The 24,581-nt window shown below is 36.3% G+C and overlaps 1 protein-coding gene across 1 annotated transcript in view; it reads left to right on the forward strand.

The window, feature by feature from the left end:
• The window catches only part of LOC107712626 (CUB and sushi domain-containing protein 2-like), a 290,171-nt gene that overhangs the window by 59,307 nt on the left and 206,283 nt on the right, over positions 1-24,581 (forward strand). The window lies entirely within an intron of this gene.

Raw genomic sequence — 24,581 nt, forward strand, 5'->3', positions numbered from 1 at the left:
AAAAAAAACAAACAAACAAACAAACACACACACACAAAAGAAAATCCCTTATAGAGTGCTACTGATAGGGGTGTGTTTAAAACAAGCATTTGTTTGTGTGTATGTGTAGGCAGAAAATCCTTCCTCCCAACCCCCTATTGTTGGAGCAGATGTGTGTGTCATTCAATTCATTTTTTACTACAATTTAAAACAAAGATTTTTATTTTATTTTTTTTATGACACATTTTGTAACATTTTGATTGTGCTAACTGCGAAGGGAGTTTGACTATTCGCCTGGCCTTTCCATCTGTTGTTTCAGTTGTTCTCCATTCATTCCTTCCCTCTTGTGAAAATGTGATGGCAGTATTACGTGTTCAGTTCATGACAATTTAACGCATGGTTTGCGAATTGCCCAGGAGATTCAATTATCAGCCTCACTTTAATTGTAGTATTTAGCACTTTGCCAATAGGAAAATGTGTAGCAGTAAATATACAACATTCAGCAGACCACACAGTGTATGTCTTGTTACCATGAGCATTAATTGATTTTTCAGTTAAATGCGGAATAGAGTGATGCCACAGTATGCAGCTTACTGGAAGTGCACTTCAAAATTGTGCTTCATTTAGGATCAAATTGATAATGCCTTTTCAATTCCAAACGAGTTCCCTGAATTTTTATTAAATTCAAATTGAAGCTGGAGAATAAGAACAAGTCAGTCAAATTTGAATAAGTCAGTTCTGAATTTTGTGCAGATGTCTCTCTCTCCCTCTCTCTCTCTCTCTCTCCTTTATAATATATACACCCTCTTTCCTCTCAGCCTCACATCTTTTTGTTGCTCTCCTGTTAGAATTTTGGAGAGCAAAACTGAATTAGATCTTCGGTGAAGGTGATTATTAAGAGGATCTATTAGGAGCCCCAGCACTGCATTAGTCTCAGATGTGTGTAATGGCCATCTACTAAGAGCACCCGTAACTATTTTGATGGCCTGTGATGAGTTCTGTATCTTCTGAAGTGTGCAGTCCTCTGATATCCAAAGTACCAAAATGCCTCTACCTAAATAAACAAAGCACATAATGACACAGTCTACATTTTGGCTCTTCACTTTTGGTCCCCATGGCAACACTTTGAAATGTTTAAATGCTTGGACATCTTCTGTCTCTCTCCTTGCTATTCCCATTTTGTAAATGAATGAATGCAAACATGAAGCAAACAACTTTTGTCTATCCTTTTATTGAGTAGAATTTCTTCCCATCTGTTCTTTTACCTTCTTTGCTCCATCGCCTAAATTGCTGCACTGTTGACATTATTCACGTTACAGACATTGTATTACAATTTTTCTGAATTATATGCAGTGTTTTATAAAATGGCCCATTAAAGCAGAATCCAGAATAATTCACGCAGAAATGAAAATTCCCTCATTTACTCACCCTCATGTTGTTCCAAACCAATAAGACTTTCTTTATTCAATAGAAAATATTATTTGGTGAATTGTGGAATTCATTTTGTGGTAAAGTACTTTTTTAAATATGCCTCTATTCAGAACCACTTCTAATCATGAAGTTCTAGGCATCACAGGCTCAGTGGTCCTTCATAAACCCCTTCACTGTTAAACAGAGCAGCTCGGGTGAGGAAGATCAAAACCCAGTCAAGCATGAAGAAAAGGGCTGTAATTGAAAAGCGAAACACACCCCTTTAAATGAAAGTGATTGCCAAATGCAACCATAAAGACAAGACCTTAGCAATGCTTTGGATCCTTCAGCCTCTAAATGTTCCCTTTTCACATGAGACCAACTGCTAGGCTTCCTTTTAGCATTACAGGTGTATCTTTCTGTAGTGTGAGAGGTCCAAAAAAGGAAGGTAAATGAGCTTCCATGACAACATAATCACAGAATGCATTTGGGAGCTATAAAGATTAGCAGTAGATTTGCTTATTTCAATTATGGCGCACCTTTCTGGTGAAGTGGTCCTTGCCAGATATTTAGATGGTCATCACTCAGGTTGTGCATTGTAATTTATACGTACATGTCCAAACTCAAGGCCAGTTATTATGTGATATGGTTTGTACACAAAAATACAATACTTATTTATTTATTTATTGGTCATTGGTACCTTTTAGAATGGTTGTAATGAAGCAGTAGGTTTGTTAAAAGGACACCAGCTCAGATCATATGGCTATATGCATCATGATAGGATATATTTAATTGAAGATAAATAACTATTCATATTGTAATCAGATCATTTCAATAACATATTATTCCAATATATGGACAATACCACACAATATTTCCCTTTAGGAAATGATCATAAGAACTAATTAAACTTACTTTATATTGCTGAAAATTTTATTGTTGTTGTTTGATGTAATTATTGTGCAATCACAGTGATTTGATATGATAATGTTTGTTGTTAAAATAATTATAGTATTTATTTTCTAAAACAGTAATTAAATCAAATGCATTACTAGAGATAGAGGTGGTCTGGACTTGTGCCATGTTGTTACTAAAAAATACAAATAAACAAGTTAATAATGACTCATTGATTTAAGTGATTCTTATGGAATTACCCAGCATGATATATTTGCCTTGGGGCTGGAGGAAAAAAAACAAAAAACAAAAAAAAAACTTTTCTACACTATTTATTTTTCAGTGAATGATGCAAAAAGTAGTCTAACATATGCAATATCAATTACGTTATACATATCAGAGTATTCAGGAGTAGGCCTATTTTTAATGCACACAATATGCATTTTGTTGTGTGATGATAATGTGAAACTTGATTTCTACTGTCACCATTCTTGGTATTAAGTCTTCTTTTATTTCTTCCCGCATCACTAAAAGTGATTCACAGACACTTATATCACATAACTGTTAGTCCTGCTGTATTTATTCAAGTTTTATTGTTTCCCCTCTCGACCGAAATAGACCCACTTATTTGATTAAATGTGACTAGTTGCTACAGGCTTGCATTAAGTGGTTTAATATATAAATAAAACACACACACTTAGAGCACATACATTAATGTAGTGTGCGGGTGACATTAACAGACATATTGTTGCCAAGGCTAAAAAACTCAAGCAGATGCTCCCAGTCTGGAATCAATGCAGTAGGCCGCTTATTAGCAGCCTCTGCTGCCTTCATCTTACCCTGAATGGCTTTCATTTGATTTCCAGCAATAGCCCAGGGCCTTGACGTATTTCTGTCACTCATGCGCTTAACCTTTAACATTTGAAGCAGCATTTGTGCATATACTTCTCATTATTACAACTGAAAAATATGGATGGCTTGAATTTTAATGTATCGGTGAGTTTAAATAGCAATTAGTTAATTGCAGACACATCTCATGCATCCCATCACATAGCTATAATTAAACAAAACAGACTTAACCTCAGCGTCCTTTTTTTTTTTTTTTTTTTTTGAGGTAGCACCAGTGAAAGCGCTGGCTCACTTTGTAAATATTGAAAAAGAAAAACAACTTCTATATTTTTAGAATATTTGTTTATTTTTTTAACAATTCTAATTTATTTCTTCTTTTATAATATTTATTTATTTATTTATATGAGCAGATTTTATATTATGGACATTATTTGACAAAAGGGCTTTTTTATCATTGTAATTATTTATTACTTATTTTATAATTTTTTAATAAATAAATATTTATTTATGGTAATGAGCAGGTTTTAAATTATGGACATTATTTGATGAAAGGGCAGGCTGTAGGAAAGCATTTGAGTGCATAGAATTTCATAATTCTTTGGTAAGGTAGATTAGCATGTGGTCCATAAATTGTTTGTTTGAACATTAGCCACCCATTGAAGGCCACTTCTCCAACCTGACCCAGATCTTCCAGCAGAGCTGCAGATGAGGGATGGCATTGTTCTTGGCAGTGGGCAGCCAGTGCCGCTTCCCACCTGCTGAGAGTCTTCTGGATGTTTTTGCAGAGTAAACTGGGCTAATGGTGTGCGGCAGCATGAAGGCCTGCAGAGGACTGAGATGAGGCCTGGGGCAGGATACAGGCATTAAGGGTCACAGGAAGTGCCTGATGTGCTCCTATTGAGGTGCCATATCAAAGTCCTTTGCTGAAACAAGATCTGCAGCTGAAACGGCAAGTTAGAAACAAGCCCAAGTTCTTTTTGAAATGATATACCGTAGGTAACACCAGAGACATGTTTAAGAGATGGACCACTTGTAGAAATATAAATGGGAGATAACTAACTGTAAAATTTAATATGGTGGCTGTAGGAATGCATTCGAGTTAGGGAAGCAAACTTGATGTCATTTATGCTTATTTGAAATTCATTGAAATATAATGTTGACAAATTCTTTTAGAGATTTGAGAACAGCTTCCAGTGAGAATTTCCAAGATGGCCACTGAATGAGCTAACTTGCCTGAAAGGGATTTTGGCACCATGTCATTTTGTTCTCATTGCTCTGGGTATTTTCCTTGTAGATATGTTTGCGTTTTCAGTGGGTTGTGTGTGAGTGAAATTTCACTGTGCCCTTTAATTTTTCTCCATGACTGGCAGAGTATTTCATCATAACTCAAATAAAGAGTGAGCTTTGGTTTCATTGCTGTGCAAATGGTTGTATCTTACAAATGAAATGACATGAGGATGAGTAAATGATGGCAGCATTTTCTTTTAAGCCTCAATAATAAGGATCTAGCTCCGAAAATGTTCACCGTCTCCAACACAAAAGAAAATAATATATTCTTCTAATGTAGTTTCCATTAAATATAATTTTCTTTTTCTTTGCTTTTTTCATTTTTATTTCTTTCCATAAAGAACATATGCAACAAACTGGTTATACAGCTATAAAGTTATTCAAGTTATACAACTAAAATATACATTTTGCTGGGAGACTGAGGCATACGGTGTAAAATACGATGCTACTGATTAGTGGTTATTTTTTGGGGACAGCAGCCATTCCTTGTTGTTGAGCCCTGTTTTTGAGAGAAACTTTTCTATATGATATTTTTATATATATACAGTATATATATATATATATATATATATATATATATAAGTCATGCAATTGACCAAGGTCACTGCTACTACTACAAAAGTAAAACCTACTAGTAGTAAACTTGGTTTCAAACAGTGCACAAGCCACTTTATAAAGCTTGTACATGGCTATCATTCTCTCTGTGGGAACCCAGAAAGCCTGCCAAAATGCTATTGCTTAGTTTCTCTGCTTCCTTGGAAATAAGTGGAAATACAGTAGAAAGAAACAATAATACAGGCTAAAACAAATTATTTAATTTGACTTGAAGAAATCTATTTGTTTTGGTTTAAGGCATTAGAGTCTTTCAGTGACCCTAGTGGATTCTTTCACCAAAAACATTTTGCTCTGTAACATTGCTTGCAGGATAAGTTTGAGATATCGCCACCCCCCACCCCACCCCCCCTCTTAAGACATTTTTTACCCTCCAATCCTTTTTAGAGTTCTGTAAGGATGGTAATGTTGACGGAAGGCTAATTATACCATAATGAGGAAGCTCTGGGAAAGCTTCCAATGTCCATAGACGTTCTTACATGGCTGAATTCACAGTTGTTTATAGCTGAAAGTCTTTGAGCGGTGGATCTGAAGCCATAAGTACGTCAGTAGGAGCCGCAGCCACTTCTATGCCACTCGTTCTTTTTGTGCACGGCTGTATTTATTCTCTTGTTTAGAGACCTCCTGTCTTTTGATGATTTAAATATGCTGGAGTGGTTGCCCATCTTGCGCTTTTGTCCTTGAGTGCCTTGGTCTCCCCACTTACATCAAGAGTCACAAAATTGTATTGTTTTATGCCTATTATATGCATGCTTATGTGTTTACATGTTTCAGGCAATTTTTTAATTATGTGTTATTAAATCATTGAGGAAATGTTTGCTGGAAAACAGAAAATGTGCCTGTATGTGTAAACCTACTCATGTTAAAGTCATCTTATTATCTACAAAATAGATTGATTGATTTTGTATTTGTTTTATTTATAATCATTTTGTTTTATTTATAGTTGTTTTGTTTTGCTTTTATGATTTGTTTTTCGTTTGTTTTAGGTTTTACAGTTTTATCTATTTATTTAGTTTTTTTGCTTGTTTTGTTTTACTGCACATTGTGGCTGCGTCTGAAAGCTTAGGCTGCTGACTTGTTTCCTCGCTGCCTAATCAGGCAGTGATTTTGCAGGCAGCATTTGTGCACAAAGGTACCTCACAAAAATGATTTCGGACAAGGTTCTGAGGCAGCGTAACGGTTTAATGATCTACAACAAAATAGAGTGAGCTTTGGTGAAAATTAAGCGAATATTTGATTACAAAAATTCTGGTTTCTCGCTAGAAATAACATCAAAAGTGCCAAAGCGTGGTCAGAAACATACATTTACGCACAAACTGACCACCAAACGCAACTTTCAGACACCATCTGTATTTTTTAGCTCAACCTTCATGAAATGGAACGCACAGGATTGTGGGATATCAAAGGCAGCGAAGGATACATCTATGCTGCCTTCAAAAATCGATCACATGAAGGCATCTCAGGAGAAAGAAATTGAAGCTAACTTTGGATTCGAATGTGCCTTGTGCCTTCCTACCTTGGAATGCGTCCTCAGAAGGCAGCAGTTTTCAGCTTTCGGATGCAGCCTTTATTAAGTGTTCTCATTCACCTGTGTTCTCCCATTCGTATCATGTTCTCTCTTTACTTTACCTGTCAATATGAACTGGTAAAAAGGCCCTCAATATATAACTTTGTTTTGAACCAAAGAGGTCGCTGTAAGCAATTTCAGCCATTTTGCTAACTTTCAGATTTCTTCAGCCACTGAATTAGACCACCAAATAATGCCATTTTTCTGTCTGCTCCAATAACTCCTTTTTGCGGTTTCAAGAGCATAGATCTGTCACAGAGACATGTGTGATTGCTCAGGACGTCCACTCCAGTGACATCTGACAGTTCGGACGGATACACACACACACACAAAAAGCTTACAGCACCTTTAAATCCTCATGCCAAAATTCATTCTGAAAAGCAGACTGGAAGGGCTGAAGAGAGGCTGAAGTGAGTGTGTTGTGTATGGAGAGTTTAAAAGACTTTAATCCTGAGTTGCTGTGTCATTTAAACAGGATGCTACCACCATATGTGACCTCCTGCTTTTGCATACAGGGCCCTTATTAACTATTCATGACACACCGGATTATGTAAAAGACTAATGCAAGTGCCTACTTCATTTTTTTTCTCATTTTTTTGTGAACACGAGTCCTACCTGAGCTTCTTGTTTGATGTACAGTTGTGGTCAAAATTGTACATACCCTTTGCAGTGCATACCCTTTTGACCACAACTGTAGATATTACATTACGCGATTACAATTACGATACGGCAAGCCAATAATAATTTTTATGTTATGACTAATAACCACAACATTGCACAACAATGCAATGAACAATTATATTCATTTAGAGATTTGCTAAATGTTTACCAGTGTCAAAAAATTGTGTTTTTATGGATACACTTTAAATGAACGTTAATGGCAGCAAAGAAATTCTAAATGTAAAAATAGAACAAATATGTAACAGATATTTTGTGAATTATTGTAGTATGTTATACTAATGTGTTTATACAAGAGATGTTCCTTAGGTTCTTATTTGTGAAATAGATTTTTTATTTTGGAAATGTTTAGGATGCTGTCAAAAGCTTGAACCACTTCAGCCTCAAACATGACTGAATAGAAATTCAACGGATATCTCGTTTGCTATTAATTTGAATGCAATGTTCTCTTTAATCGTTTGCTTAAGCTTCTAATTAAAGTATGCTGCAAGCCTAGCAGTAAACACTCCGATACTGCTTTATTAATGAGTGCTTTATTAGCTGTGGTTCAATAAGGAATACTAATATGAACATGTGAGTCCTCCTTTAGTAAGGCTCATGTTTACAGTAAAGTCTTTATGGATTTATGTATTTAATTGTTTTCTCAGAAGTCACAGTTCCTGCAGACTTTAGCTTCTACTTTTAGCATCAGTTAGAAATCATGTCTAGTGGCACGTGGCTAAATGTTTCTGACAGTTAATTACCCTGAGATTCCCCTCCCCTTTATTTTTATTTTTTTTTACCATTTGCAGCCTAGCTAGTGACAAGAACGAAGCCGTTGCTGCTTACTTTTATGCTGCCCTAAATGCATCTTTTTTCAGGACAGTAATGGGCATCATTTATCCTGAAAAATGTTTATTTTTTTGTTTGAAAGAAGTTTTTAATAAGATTTACCTCTTGGAATAACATTTTCTTCATATTCATAATGGCCAATGTGATTGATTGGCTATAATGCCATAATTCATGGCTATTTGGCCTGAACTTAGGATGCAGATTAAAATAAATTCATTTTTTTCATGTTAATATACATAATGATGTTTAAAGGTGTCAGATTGTGAAATATACAGAGTCCTGGGAAGTAAATGCTTTGTTTCTGATTCTGCTAAACACACACACATACACACACACACACACACACACACACGTTGATCTGCCTTGCATTAATATTTTATGCCAATTCTCAGCAGCCTCTTAAGGAGCATTTGCTAAGTGACTTGAGCTAAAAGCTCTTCTGACAGGTCCTGTTCGCCCACTGTTTTCTTGCCACCTCCTTTTCCATGCACTCACTGCTGGCTTTTTCTTCTATTCTTGCTGTTTTTCTTCTCTTAGTTGTTTGTTTTCAGGGTCTGTGGTTAGTGAAGTAGGGTGAGCTTGTGTTTGTTTGAGACAGTGGTTGAGCAGAAAATCCTACTTCTGTTCAAATAGTTTCTGTCATGTGTATCCCTTCTCTAAAGATGCATGAGTTTGTGCTACAGGTTGTCTCTTATGGCGCTTTTCCACTGCATGGTACGGCACGGTACGGCTCCGGACGGGTCACTTTTGGGGGGTTTTCCACTGGGTACAGTACCTGGTACCTGGTACTTTTTTTAGTACCACCTCGGTGAAAACGTTTTTTTTAGGAGTCGTGGTAGTAGAGGCGGCACAACTATAACGACATGTGAATAATCCCGCCCACTCTAAAGCGGTACTGAACTGCAGTGGAAACGCAAACCGTGCCGAGCCGAACCGTGGCGTGGCGTGGCGTGGCGTACTGAGCCGTACCGAGCCGAGTCGTACCACGCAGTGGAAAAGCGCCATTAGAGTGCACTCAGGAGAGAACAGCTGTAGTTGTCTGAAGTAGATGGTGACCTTGCTTGAAATACGGTCACTAGCATGTGTTGTCACATGCATAAAATAAACATTCACATGCAAAATTCATATGACTTTCTTCTGTCAAATATAATAATAATAATAATATGTTATAATTGTTGTTCTTTTTAATATCTGATTACACTATTTCTGTTGTTGCCATTATTATTATTATTATTCTTTCTTATTGTGGCATTGTAATTGGTCACTTTTTTGGCATCAAATGGCAAAAATTATTTCTATACCTGATATTGAAAACAAACATTCTTCACCATTGTAATCATGCTATAAATCCAGCCCAGCATCCAGCTCTATTCTGTCTAATATCTCTTTCTGAGTTTGACCAAGTGGTGTAAGCTGGTGTTTTCCACCAGAGAATGCAAAGAGAAAATGAAAAGAGCCCAGTCTTAGCCTCAGGGGCAACAGCATTGTTGTTGATTCTGTACTAAATCATACATTTATAGGTAATTTATAGATATTTATATACATTTATAGATAAATTCCTAACTCTCCTAAACATAATGGACATATATGAATTTGAGTTTTCAGTGGATTTGAGTGGATACTTATGAGTATCTTGTACCTTACAGGTCCTTACAGGTATTTCTGTCAGCCATGACCACCGAGGAGCGGCTTGCTTGCCAATCGATAGCGCTCAGGGTCCTTCTTAGTTCGGGTGGACTGTAATTAAATTGAGCTTTAGTGAGCTAGACACAGTGTGCAACCATGAACCTGAAGGATTCTCTTTCTGAGCTTGTTTTATACTGTAGTCTCACCACGTTGGGCTGAATAGACCACAAGAGGTCACCTTGCAATGCTTCTAGAGATAAGGCATCTTCCTTTGTGCATCATTCATGCATTCTCTCGACCTCTACTATTAGGCTCAGGAGAACATTTAGTGATTTCACTACTTTACTACAACTCCTAATGTCCTGTAATTTTAATTTACAGGACAAGACTTTTAATAAATAAAAATGTACATTTTAATTTATAATAATAATAATAATAATAATAATAATTGGGCACTTTTCAAATCATTCAAGGACACATTACACATAATAAAATACATAAATAATAAATGAAAAGAAAACAATGCACAATAATACACAAAACCTTTTCAATCAAAATAAGCTAATCTTAAAAAAATATTATTATTATTTAAATTAAAATAATAAAACTATATTGTATTATATTATATTATATTATATTACTTTTGTTTTGTAATTCTACACAAGTTCTATGTCAAACGGTTCACCAGCATATTTCAGCTTCACTAGAAATACTGGACAACTATGGTCACTAAAAATGGTTTGTTTTGGAGAAAAATTCCTGGTCAAGGTTTGGCTGGTTAGAATTTCTTGTTAGTCCCTGATGGTAGATGATGTAACTGCATTGTTACACGTTTTTGTGTTTCTTTGCATTTTGTATTTTGTTTTTCTGTTTTTGCTTTTTGTTTTGTTTTGGGATTTTGTTTTTGATTTTGTGTGTGTACGTGTGTGTGTGTGTGTTTTTTTTGTTAGTTTTTTTTGTGCTTTTTTTTAATGTATCGCTTAATATCATTTTGTTTTACTCATTTATTTTTGATTACTTTTGATTTTATTTAATTTACAGCTCAGACAATTGGCTTGAAATAATTGTCTGAAAATTAGTGCCCAATAGCAAAGATTACAAATTATATACAGTACTTCTAATGTTCCATGCTGAGCATCTGGCATTGAGATGAATGGAAATGCTATCAAATAGCTTTCTGCGTGAATAATAGACCTCACGATTCTGGTCCACCAGATCAGCACAGCATAAACCAGCCTGGGCCCAGCATGCTTGAGTTTTTATAATGACAGAAAATAATAGTGTTCCATATAGTCAGTGCACTCCAACACAGAAGTACACTCAAAGTGCAGAAATGTCTTTGAAACATGTATTAGACCTGAAATAGCTGTTTAACATTTATATTGCACCATTCAACCTGTTAGTAATGATTTTTCCAGCTCTGTGCGCAGTGGTACGCTAATGCTACATGATGCTATTTTCAGTCGTGGCAGGTGCAAATGTAGGTGTTTTTGTCTTCGTAAGTTCCGTATCAGTGTGGAATAACTGGATTGTATGTGCCACCCATCTGCACGGCCAAACCCGTCTGTTATGTGCTGTTGGCGGATGAGGCTGAATTGACAGTATGTTGGATAGGCTTTCGCACAGAGCTGGTTTCTTTCACACTCTCATTAGCCTCGGTAATGGACTACTGCCATTCTTCCCAGTCAACCGCAGGCAGGTTGCCACGTTCAGCTCAGGTTGGTGCCGCTCATTCGCCGCAGCTCTCGTTCACTTTGCATTGTCTTCCCGTGCATGTCTTGTTTTTTTTTCCCCTGCGAGTATGTCAAAGGTAGAGGTAAACAATCTGTCTTCGAATAGAGAACTTGTTGGAGCCATTTCGAGGTACATGTTTGCTTTCTCAGTCGCAAACATTAGCCCCCTTTCACTCTGTAATTGTGTTTTGTCTCTTTACACCCATTTCTCTCTTGCTGTCTGGCAAGTGCACACTCAGGGTGGCGTATGAGATGAGCTGGGGGGGTGGGGGGGGTTGTGTTCTCATTAGCTGTGGATGTTTATCAGTCTTTCCGATCTCTGTATCACATATCAGGCTTAGCTCTGCCATACGGCAGCTTAGACTCTGTCACCCGGCTCGCCGTTTTGTCTTACCTCCGAATCGCTGTTTTGTGTGGATTAGACTGCCGTTGTCTTTGGATAAGCCTGCTTTTGTGCTACGGTTTGAGTATGAGAATGGCAACATCCCTGTCCCTCGTGGAGCCTTGCAGAACGGCATTTTCTGTTGCGTGCCGTATCGACTGACAAAATAAAACTTTGAATCAGAACTTTTGCTGAACATGCTGGACCGGTGCTGCATTTCCTAACTGAAATGCCAGAATGTGTAAGGAAACACGTTTGAGGTGCCCTGTTGAATAAAATATTGCGACACAGTTTGCATCTACATCATCTACTTTTTATAGAGAAGGAGTGTTGGGCTGCTGAACAAATAACAGGAAGTGGAGAGATGAGGCTGGTTTTAGGTGAACAGAAAAGCTCCAGAGAAGCTCTTCTTGCAGACGTTTTGGTGCTGATGGTGTATGTGTGTGAGACGGGATTTATTCTTCAGCCTCTCTGCCTTATTTATTCAGAGGAAAACCAACCTGACATTATCTGACCTTTTTGGCATGCTGTATGTTGCGCGTCCCAACCATGTGTCATTAAAAGAGAGTGATGTGATCATGTAAATTAAATAAATGGCATGTAAACAAGACTAACTGCATTAGAAATATGCCAGCCAATCAAATTAATAACCAGGATAAATCAAAATCATCCATACCTGTGGAGAGAAAACACACCTATCCCATAGTTGCCCAGAATCCTGCTGTTAAACCATCAGTGGGATCCTGACAACCCTGAAAGTCTTTCATCCATTTTTGTACATGCTGTCAGTGTTCCTGTTCATCGCTAACTCTCAGAACAGCAACACATAATGGTCACAGAGTGCTTAGAGTGATTTTTATTGCTATTAAATACTATTAGGGTTTATGAAAGGAAAACCGAAAATGAGAGGAGGAGGATATTAACTGTATATTATGAACTGTATTAATTTATCTGAAGACAGTGGACTGGCATAATCTATGCATTTTTTTAATCAACCTAATTTGTTTTGTGCATTTTTATTTTATTATTTAATTTTGTATTGTGAATTTAGGGTGCTTTCACACCTGGCCCGTTGTTTCGGAACCTGGCGCGTTTCCACCCTTAGCTCGCACACTTTTTCATTTTATAATGCCGTCTTATTGCTCTTCTTCCTAGTAGGTGCATTTTAAAAAAAATTTCCCGATGAATCCTGGACTCCTGCTAAAAATGATAAATTAATATAATGACAGCTACAAAAAAACAAAAAAAACAACAAGCCCGGCGAAGCTGTTGCCGTTCCATGCTGACGGATGACAGCCGTGGCAGCTAAGTGGAATCCCAGAAAATAAACCGTACTTTGACCAATGAGAGGACGGTTTACTCGTGCGTGACTTGTATTAAAAAATTTGGTCCGTTTAGAAACTTTGCCATGTGAAAGCGAACCGCACCAAGAATAAAAAAAAAAAACATTGTAATAATTTTAATCCCCGTTTCGGAACAAAGCAATCGATCTACAGGTGTGACAGCACCCTTAGTTGTATTGTTTTATGATTTTTATTTTGCTATTCCTTTAGTACTATTTTATTATCTTATTTTATGTATTTTATTTTTTTTCTCTTTAGCTCTTGTAGTTCTTCTTCTTCTTCTTCTTCTTCTTCTTCTTCTTCTTCCCGTTTGTGTTTTTCCTGTAAAGCACTTTGTGAACTGCTTTAAAAAGTGCTATATAAATCAAATTTTTCATCCTTCCTAACAAATTCTAAGAAGGTCAATGGTGGGGTATGTTATGTACACTGGTATAGTTTGTAATTGGTATAAAAAAGTTGTCCTAAATCACAAAACTGAACTACTATTAATGACTTAATTTGCATATTTGCCCACTCCTGGTCACATTATTATATTAAATCCATTTCTCACAGCTTCTTGTTTCTGAATAAATTGCCTTCATAGAGCAGCACACATTCTTCATTTCTCTAGCAGTACATCCACAGCAGACAAACGTAAGCGTGTGTGCATGTGAAGTTTGAGGGTAAATCCAAAGCGACCAAAAACATGAATAAAACTGGCATTTTTGAGTAAACCGCTGCTGCTTGTACTTACGGTGCTACAAACATACAACATCGAACCACACAATCGAACCAAGAGCCTTTTCCATTCCCATTCTTTCCTGAAGCAGACGGCCATCTAGACCAACTTAGCATCGGTAGCAAGTTGTACAGCTAGTGTGGATTTACAAGGTCACTGGTGTCACTACTGCTGTGTGCGTTACGCAGAACTGATGTCCACAAGGTTAATTGTTATAAATAGAGGTTTACCTTTTGATGCTGATAACTTTGGAAAAATCTCTAGCATAATGCTGTGGTGCAATTCATCAGCAGACTCAATCGATCCGCCCTCACTTTCGCTGTGCACAAGTCAGTTTTGTGGACAGAAAAGAGGATTGCTAATTAAGACTCTGTTTAGGTCAAAGAACAAACACAGGGTCAATGGATTGTCTTCTTGCATTTGAAACCACCTCGGTGAACAATTTCCGTCGATGCAAGGCATTCACGGGTGCATCGGTGGATCGCTTCCAAGTTACTCTGCGCATTTTTTGGCAGTTAAAAATCTCAGATTAACTTGGATGCCCTTAAATGAGAAGCATAACCAATAGAGTGCTGAGGAATGGTCTTCTAGGTCAGCATTTGTCCTTATTTTAGAGTCTTTATTGATAATCAATTGCTTTCCACTTCACTGTATACCAGCACATGGACAGGTTTCTCCACTAACTCTGAATACAAATACATGTAACGCCATTGCCCGTTGATTTAGGTAAGCCGCTTTAGGATTAGAGTGAATCATTATGGGTAAAGCCATCCAATTAAACATTCCTCATAGACACCCCACCGCATGAGTCATGCTGGCTCTGTGCTTTTAGCTGATTTGAATCTGACTGAGAATGTCCTCTTCTGAATTCATTTGATTTCGGTTGAAAGGTCTCTGTTTTGATGAGCAGATGCTTTAAACCTTCTGTACGTTTCCCTTTTTCTGGAAATTAGACACATTAAAGAACCTTTGTGTAATACAGATGGCACTCAACCAGGATGAGCTTTTTACTACTGCAGGTACTTTTGCATTTGCAGCTTTTGACCGCTAAGTGGCGTTTAACCTCAAGTTAACGAACGCACCAAAGCGCATTTTTGCAAATAACTGTAAGCTTTACCTTGCCGATGTGTTACATTTGATGGCTGCAGTCAGCGGAAAATCAAAGAAATCAATGTAGTTAAAATAATTCTTAAATAAATCTTGAATCTTGAATTCATATTCATATTCACAGAAGCACATTTATGAAGTTATGTGCGGTTGTTATTTAGAACAAATTCAAGCAGGATAAATGTCAAGTATACTCTTCACTCCAGTTTACATGCAATTTTCAACATTCTGATTATTTGCAGAACTATGGTCACTTTTACCATCATTATTCACCTACTCCACAGCACAAATGATAAACTCATATGTGTTACTGGCCACTGTCCACTTGCATCAAATGCAAAACATGGTTACAGATGTATTGGAAGGTTATTTGGCGCCGTGATGAACATCGCAATGTCACGATCTCACAAAGTTCCATTATAATCTATTATTTACATTGCGCCTACACTTGCCTTGTTATGATGAGAGGATTCGCAAGCTTGCGCAACTCGGCACGAAACAAAACTCCGGTGTTTTGATCGGTGAGGGGATGCTTGAACTTAAACACCTCTGATTGGCCATTGCGTTCCAAAAAATCAACAGATATGTCTGTGATTGACTACATTACTCAACACTGCAAAAACACATGGTAAATAGACACCTTGGAATCCCTCCTTAGATCAAACACAAATACACATTGGAGTGTTTGTCAAATCTGTTTGGCCAATATCATATTTTGACAGCCTCAACTGAGGGTGCTCTTACTTTTGTTTGAGGGTGCTTAGCACCCATAGAACCGGCCTGCTTCAGAATAATGTCACGGAGATTATTCATGAAGTTGTTTGAACACGTGGCATCCGTGCACGTCTGAGCACATGCACACTTTGGTCAGAGCTGTAATAATGTGATTAAGGCGTTTACATGCCTGTTCATTGCAATTAAAATCAGCATACGCCACATAGAGTGTGTTTACATGCACCCTCATAATGCGGTTATAACGGGATTTTGGCAATATTGCGATTAAACTTTACCTCATGTAAACTCAATACTTGTTTGAGTTACTAGTTAGTTAAATGTGTGAATGCCTCATGATCTATATACTCCCCAGCTGATCTGTCAACTCAGCTGTTTAAGAAATTACTGCAAGCTTTATTTATCTGTAGCCTGTGCCTCCAGATGTTACATGATTTAGCTCCAGATGTTTACCTGTAGCATGGGCCACATATCTAGCATTGAAGGGGGATTTGTCATATGTGTTGTATTTGCAGTGATGGGGAAACCGTTTTGCAGCGTACTCGTAATTTAATTCAAGGGTTAGTTAACCCAAAAATGAAAATTAGCCCATAAATTACTCACCCTCAAGTCATCCTAGGTGTATATGACTTTCTTCTTTCAGACGAATCCAGTCGGAGTTATATAAAAAATTGTCTTTGATCTTTCAAGCTGTTTAATGGCACTCAGCGGGTGTTGCAGTGCATCAGTCCAAAAAAAGTTAAATAAAAAAAGCGCCCATCCTTAATAAAAAGTGTCTCACACAGATCCGGGGGGTGAACAAAGTCCCCCTGTAGCGAATCGATGCGTTTTTGTAAGAAAAATAATCATATTTCAAAATGTAATAATGCATGCGATACTTAAAAATGCGCATTAAAATAGGGTGATGGAAACATAGCTATTGACGCGTTTCCATTAGACATATTTTCAATTCGCAATTTCAGTTTGCACAATTTGAAGGGTAATGGAAACGCGCCTACTGTCTGTCAAGTTCCGTCACAATTTTGAATGGTTTATTAAAAAAAAAAGACTGCACATTATCCTGCATATTATTCACCTACACACCAGTAAATAAATTAAGTTACTAGCTACACTCAGAAAATGTTTGTACAGTTAACTTAATTAAATTAAGGGAACTTTTCCACGTAATTAGTTTAGGTTGGTACAACAAGAATAAAAATTCCAGTTATTCTAATTTATATTGGTATGAAAAGATTGATTAGACAAATATTAGACATTACAATACTGCAGTTGACCAATTAAGAAGTAATTTATAGTGGAATATTATTTACTGCAAGATATGAATGGATATATATGCATATATATCCATGCATATCCCCCCGACATCCTTGTTTAATATTAATTGTGAGAAGGGAATCCTGTGAGATTCCCACCCCGTGGCTTAATATCAAAGCTAGAGGAGTTCCACCCTGGGAGGACAGGGACAGTTGTGGAGGTCACAGCGGGACACTGCACACAGCATGGTGTCCTTGTACACATGTTCTCTCGTTTCCTCTATGGGATGATACACTCAAAAGCTGGAGGGAAAGACTCGGTGAGGTGCAGAAACTGGAAATTGCTTGGTCATGTAAACGTGAAAAGTCCCAAACTGTGAATGGCACCTGTGAAGTTGTTGTTGTTCTTTATTTATTTTTCTATTGATTGATTGATTGATTGTCATTTATAAAGTAACATGTTCCCAGTTCTTGAAGCGATCTAGAAGTGTAGCTTAAAATATACATCACCACAAGTTTGGGGTCAGTTTTTCATGTTTTTGAAAGAAAACTCTCATGTTCTCCAAGGCTGCATTTATTTGACCAACAATACAGTAAAAACCGTAATAATGTGAAATAGTATTACAGTTTAAAGTAATTGTTTTTTATTTGAATGTACAGTATTTAAAAGTGTAATTTATTTCTGTGATATCAAAGCTGAATTTTCAGCATCTGTTACTCCAGTCTTTAGTATCACATGATCGTTCATAAATCATTCTAATATGCTGATTTGGTAGTTAGAATCATTTCCTATTATTATCAATGTTCTGTATCCTAATATGATTGTGCAAACCGTAAACCTTTTTTTCCAAGATTCTTTAATGAATAGAAAAATATTATAATTTATTTGAAATAGAAATGTATTGTGATGCAAAAATCTTTTCTTTTCTTTTTGATCAGTTTAATGCATCCTTGCTTAAAAGTATTAATTTCTTTAAAAAAATTACAAACCCAATTTTTGAATGTTATTTTAAACTCTTTACAGCTGAGAACAATTCAGGTTTTATGCAAGTTTTGCATGCAGGTGTCAAAATGTTAATTGTTGTTCACGAAAGATGAATGTTAAAACAACAGATAACTTTCACTTGAGTTGTGTAAAAGGCTTTACACTGGCTTTTGCTGCGTTACATGGAAGCTACATTTGGCAGCGGGGGAAGGATCAAGACAGATCAAGGGAGAGTAGAGAAAATGAGTGGTGTATACAAAAGGGATCTGAGAACAGAAAAGTACAGATGTGTTATTTTTAGTATGTTTTTCTATCTTTTATGCTCTTATCTGTTGGTTTTAGACTTTTTATACCAGTTTTTGTTGATATTGAAAGTGGAGCACACTTGATTTGTTACTGTTTTAGTAGCTAATATTAATTGTTTTTGGTCATCATTTTTTAGTGTTATAATTGGCCTAGGTAGACGCTAACATAATATTGTGTAATCTTGTGTGGCTCATTACTATGCCATAAAAAGAAATGTATTATTTTTACAAGTTTTATGCCAGTAAGCCAAAATCAAAGTGATTGCGTCTCAAATGAATTTCATGCTTAATCGTTTTATACAGACATGCTGAGTACCACTTATTTTCATCTGCTGAAGTTGGTCACCCTAGCAATGTGTCTTTCTCTGCTTCCTCATTTTCTCATTTAAAAATGTCTGATTCTCTGTTCATTACTGTTCTTCGAGCATGCTTTACATCTCTTCTTTCACATTCATCTCAAGCCAGACGGCAGCTTTGTGTAATTTAGGAGCTGCTACAGAAGCTCTGATCTGCTTCCTCGATCCCTGTTAGGCATGGATTGATTTCACAGGGATGCACATGGAAATCTCCCAAATGGCAGGGTGATTTCTGAGAGATCGCAAGCACTATCTCACACATGCGGACAGGCTGTCTGACTGACGTCACGTCCAGGGATTCCTGCAAGCAGCTTTGCAACAATACCTGCATGTTCCTGTCAACAAAGAAATTTTCCATTGAACTCATAAAGCATCAGTCTCCTGTCCTTTCAAATCCCTGTACGCTTTTATTTTTTGTGAACAAAATGATTTTATTTTTTTTTAATAAGAAGAATTTCCATGCAGCATTTTTGACCATGTATCAACCTCCAAAAATGTTTCGAGGAAATAAATAAATAAACAAATAAATGAGCAAGCCATAATACATTGGGCTACCTTTATGTTACATTTATTTATTTATTTGGCTGAAGCAATACAGTAGCTTTGATTGAGGAATCCATTTTTTATTTATTTTTTTCAAAATCTTCCCGTCGGCTGCAGCTTGCGAATCTCATTTTCCAGTCATACAGTAGTTTGTTTGTGATTACACATAAAAAACAAAATGTCTGGTATAATGAGTCTTTTTTTTATCTAAATTTGAATATAAATGCAATTTAAGGGAAATAAGTATAATCATTTAAATTGCAACCTGTTCATCACCAAATCAAATGTAAGAATATGGTGTACATGATATATTCTTTGGTTTTATTTTGTCCCTTAGGGATCTTCACATCCTGTTGTCATTGTATTAATTCTTTCCCCACTGCGTTTTTGAAAAAAAAGTTGCCAGCCACCTCCAGCATTTTTGATCATTTTCACAAAAATGTCATGGCCTCCAGAATATTTTGTTGTATGAATATATGAACATGCAATACATCAAAATAAAGAACAGAGCCTCTACTTTAAAAAAAAAAAAATAAAAAAATCTAGCGTTTTATTCTAGCTTCAAGCATTCTTTTTTTTTTTTTATCAACACTTGAATGTAGGTAAGTTTCATAAAAAAGCAACATTTTGATCAAAATTGCATTTTCAGCAGTTTTCATTTATATGCTGTTTATTGTTGATGATCGCATTATTTTTCATATGCATCTGCTTACATATGAGATCGCTCGTTTCTGCGTCTTCCTAGTCGGGGGAGTGTGGAATAGTGTCCCCGAGTGTATAACAGTGAAAACATGGAAACCCGGAAAATTCTGTGTTTGGCGGGGAAGCGTTTTCTCATAAATAACGGAAAATTATGTTTGGTGGGGAAAGAGTTAAAAAAAATAGCTAAATGAATGAATGCTGAAAATCCAACAGGGTTGGAATAGCACGAGGCTGAGGAAACATTCACAAAATCTGAAAAATTTCTGTCAACTTTTCACTTAAGATCATTAAGATTTCAGTGTCTGCCTTTCGGTTTACCAAAGCATATATTCATTTATCATGTTTTTGAATGCAAGTGTACAGTCCCTTATCCTCACTGCAGGATGCAGTAAGTAGCATAATTATGCATGGAGCTTTTAAAAGGTACATGGGCCTGTTACTAAATAGCTTTGAAGGCAGACAGTGGAGATTATTTTGTCTGTGGGTGAGTGGTGCGAATCAGCTTGTGAGACCGCCGGTTCTTAGAAAGAGCAGACTAGTGGAGGTGTAAACGGTAACGCCGGAGCTACATTTGGAAACTCTTCCTCAGACACGGGGGTCCCTCTAATGTGTGAAACAGAGAAGATGCAAACAAGCACAAGCTTACTGACACTCTCGTCCTTCTTCGTTCCACGCTGACACCGGCCCACCGCACCCAGGTTGGACCTGTGCCTGTTGCCGTGGCAACGCGATGAGCGGAGACGAAGGTCTGACTCGGAGTATGTTGCTATGGAAAGCAAGCTCACATTATTTGCTCAGTTGCTTCATTCATCACACTGTATAAGCAAATAAATCGGCTAATTCTGAATTAGTAAAACATCCAAGGTCTGTTTTTCTTTGCCAGAGGTGCTCAGTCTCTGTCCCGCTGTGGTGTGAGGCTATATAAAAGTGTGTATGAAAGGCTTTTAATAATGCGCCAGCCATAGCAGGCCCAGGTGGTTTGAAATTTTCTCAGCAGTCAAGCTCTTTAGAACGAGAGTGACAAGACGCCTCCAGATTAAGCATATTGGCCCTCAGTGTGCTTGAGAAACAGGTATCAAAGAAAGAAAAAGCTGCCCGGCCTAGCGAGGTGACATTTGCTACCTTAGTCACAAAAAGATGTAGATAAGAATGATATAAAGACATGGCACACACATTTTGTGGAAGCCCAGAGAGCCTATGGTAAAAGGCATGTTTACTGGTTACAGGAGGAGCTGACCTTAGGCAGTTATGTGATTTAATTTAACCATAGCACACAAGCATTTCTCACTAAATTTAATTTTCATCTCTTGTTAGTGTTTATATAAAATGAGGCCAACTTGGTGTTTTTTTAGCAGCTTGCATAGTCTTTAAATGCTTAGTTGCAGAAGCTGTGCAGTTAGCAATGTATGACAAATTTATTTGTTTAATATTAATTAATAATTTGTTTTAATATTTAAAATTAATATCATTTAAATATTTGGGCTCTGTCAGTTTACCCGCAACAATGCAGTATTTTGATCAAAAGTGACAGTAAATAATGTTATAAAGACATTGTTCTTTTGAACTTTCTATTCATTAAAAAAAATCCTGAAAAAAAATGGATCAGTTTACACAAAAATACTAAACATTAGGGGTCACGTGACACTGAAACCTAGAGTCATTTTATTTAAATTTAGATTTTATTTTTTATTGAATAAAAATGCAATTGTAATAACAAAATTGTAATGGTATTTAATAATATTGCTGTTTTTATTGGGTTTTGTTTAAATAAAAGCAGCTTTAGTGACTATAAAAGATAAAAACATTTTAAAAATCTTACCCCAAATTTTTGAACGGTAGTGTATATTTTAGAATATAAAATTATTTTATATAATATATGTTAACATAATGTAGTATTTAAGTTTATCTTTATTTTTTTATTATATTTTTATTAGATTTTTCTGTTTGAATGTGCCCTGTCTAAATCACAAAATAACATGCAGCTAAAAAAATCCGCAGTTACTAATATACATTGTCTGACAGATAGCTTTTAGAAATGATCAGTCGACCAAGATTTGAACTTGACATCCTACTTAAAATAAGAAATGTCAAGCTACAACATCCCATACTGAGTGAGAGGCTGTGAATTCTAGATTCGCTACTGGAAGAAATGCTGCTTTTCATGCCTCTTGTTCTTTCTTTCTTCTTGAAACTTTCTGACTGCAAAATTCTTGAAGTATTCTGTTCCACATGTTTTAAGGGACCCAATGGATATACAATCTTGAAGTTTGGGGTCTATTTGAGTGCTTATTAATGTTTCATGGGCTTTGGTTTGTTCATCTAGAGCCACTGCAGTAACAGGTTGTCACTAACAGCCCTGTGTGTATTCTCTTAGGAAGGTGAAACTAGGTTCACTCCAATTTACTGAAACAGTCACATCACAATCACAATTATTCTGTTTGCTTGTGTGTGTGTGTGTGAATATTTTCACAACCAAATGTGATTATGAGCTGGCCAAACTTCCAATTCATATATACACACACACACACACACACACAATGAAGAATCCAGGTTTCCTCTGGGCAGATGCTGAGCCAATTATGAGCACATAATGTTACTGGCCATTCAACATGAGACAGACACCTTCAACCCCCAGTGGTTTGAGAACATAAATTGTGCATTTAATAAGCTCATCTCCACCTTAACTCTGTCTGCTTTTCTGCTGACAGACTAAGAAAATAGAAATAAATTCGATCCAGATGAAACACAAAGACACCAGAGCCCTTGTGACTCAGGGTACTGAGGAAAAAAAAAAAAAACACTTGAAGCTGGAGTATTATTGACTTTCACACAAACCACTTCGGATTAAGTGTGAATCCACTGACTCATTCGAATGTCATAGTGGCTTGCACAAAAAAATGTTGACTGAAGAACCCACTGTTGACTTAACACTTGTTGAACATTATGAATGAACTGTATTTGATGCAAGAGTTTGTAAAAATAAAATAAAAATTATAATATAATATAATATAATATAAAAATATAAAAATATAATTAGGGCTGTCAATTTAATGCATTAATTTAATTAATTAGTAATGGAAAAATAATGCAATAAAATGTTTTCAACAGTTAACGCACCCGCCCCACCCCCAGACCTGTACAGCATCTAACATTTCATAGTTGACTGTTAACCAACATGATGCAGGGCAACAACTCACTGCTTGATGTAGTTAGTCCATAAATGCAGTTAGGCATGGGACGATTACCGGTTTCAAGGTATACCGCGGTTTGGAAAAGTCACGGTTTCAAAACCACTAAAATTTTCCGTTATACCGTTCCTGCGGTATGCGCAGTTTTTTTACGTGTCGTCAAAGACGGAAAGTGCAGGACTCCCTCAGTTGTGTGCAGCGAAGAGCGTAACGAGTCACACGACCCAGAATCTCATACCGGCCCATGCCTAAATGCAGTTATATTCCCCTAAAATTCAATATATTGGAGCAAAAAATGCCCCTGTATGAGTTTTTGTCTCATATTTTTCATATGATAAGCTATATCACACAAGCAGCGAGTGCAGTATCACACTTGTGCTGTTTGTGTCCCGAATAGCTTGAGTGAAAATGTGATGTTACACAACAGTTCAGTAAATAGTAAGGTAATATTGTGTTACATTTTAAACACAGTATTGTCTATTTTTGCTCAGTTTTGCCAGCGGCTCAACTCAAGTTTCTGAGTTTCTCAAATCATCTTCTTTAATGTTCCATAGTTTATGTTAGGCTGTTGTAGCCTAAGCGTTTGTGTGTAATCAAATTTATGTTGAATCAAGTAAAATATTTATTTCTAAATAATCTACTTTTTCTAATGTCTACTTGATACTTTTCTTATTTAACACAATAATGGCTTTAAATTATCTTTTGGGGGTATCTTCACAGTTAAATTTAATATGCAATTAATTAAATTAAAATTTTTAATCTACTAACAGCCCTAAATATAATATAATATAATGTGATATGATATAACACGGATTATTACACTGAATGAAAATTTAGCAGTTTGGAACATTATTTCTCCCATATTTTGACATTTGATTCAAGTTATTTGAAACATTGAAGTAGACATTTTACTTGCATTCAATATGCTTGCTATATATATTATTGTAGTTATTTTAAGCTTAGTCACCACAAAATGTTTGGTACTTCACCAGTAAATATCCTATATTATCTCTTAATTAATATGAGGCAGTTGAAGTAGTAAGATTTAGGGATTTATTTATTTATTTTATTTTTTGTAGGCCAAAAGAGTGTGTGATCCCTGTAGGTTTATCCTCAAATGAAGAAGAATTAAACTGTCTTTAAAAAGTTACACTGTTGGGTCTATTTATATAATCGTCTGAACAAAATTGCATTTTGATGCTTAATTTTAACATCTTTTTCTCTGGGGCATAAACAAAAATACACATTTATGTCTGTGACAATAATACAGACTTATATCTTTGACAAAAAAATATGCAATTCTATAATGTCTTAGTTTGATTGTACCTTTCAAACTAAGATTGTACCTCAGACCTGTATTACTGACTAACTTCTGTGGAACATAAAAGACGATATTGGGAAGAATGTTGGGGTCCAAACAACACTGGACCCCGTTCACTTTCATGGGCAAAAACATTAAAGGCCCCCCCCCCCCCCATTTTTTTTATTTATTTTTTGAACA

This window comes from Sinocyclocheilus rhinocerous, unplaced genomic scaffold (assembly GCF_001515625.1).
Source record: "Sinocyclocheilus rhinocerous isolate Xijiao unplaced genomic scaffold, SAMN03320098_v1.1 scaffold538, whole genome shotgun sequence".
Taxonomy (NCBI): domain Eukaryota; kingdom Metazoa; phylum Chordata; class Actinopteri; order Cypriniformes; family Cyprinidae; genus Sinocyclocheilus; species Sinocyclocheilus rhinocerous.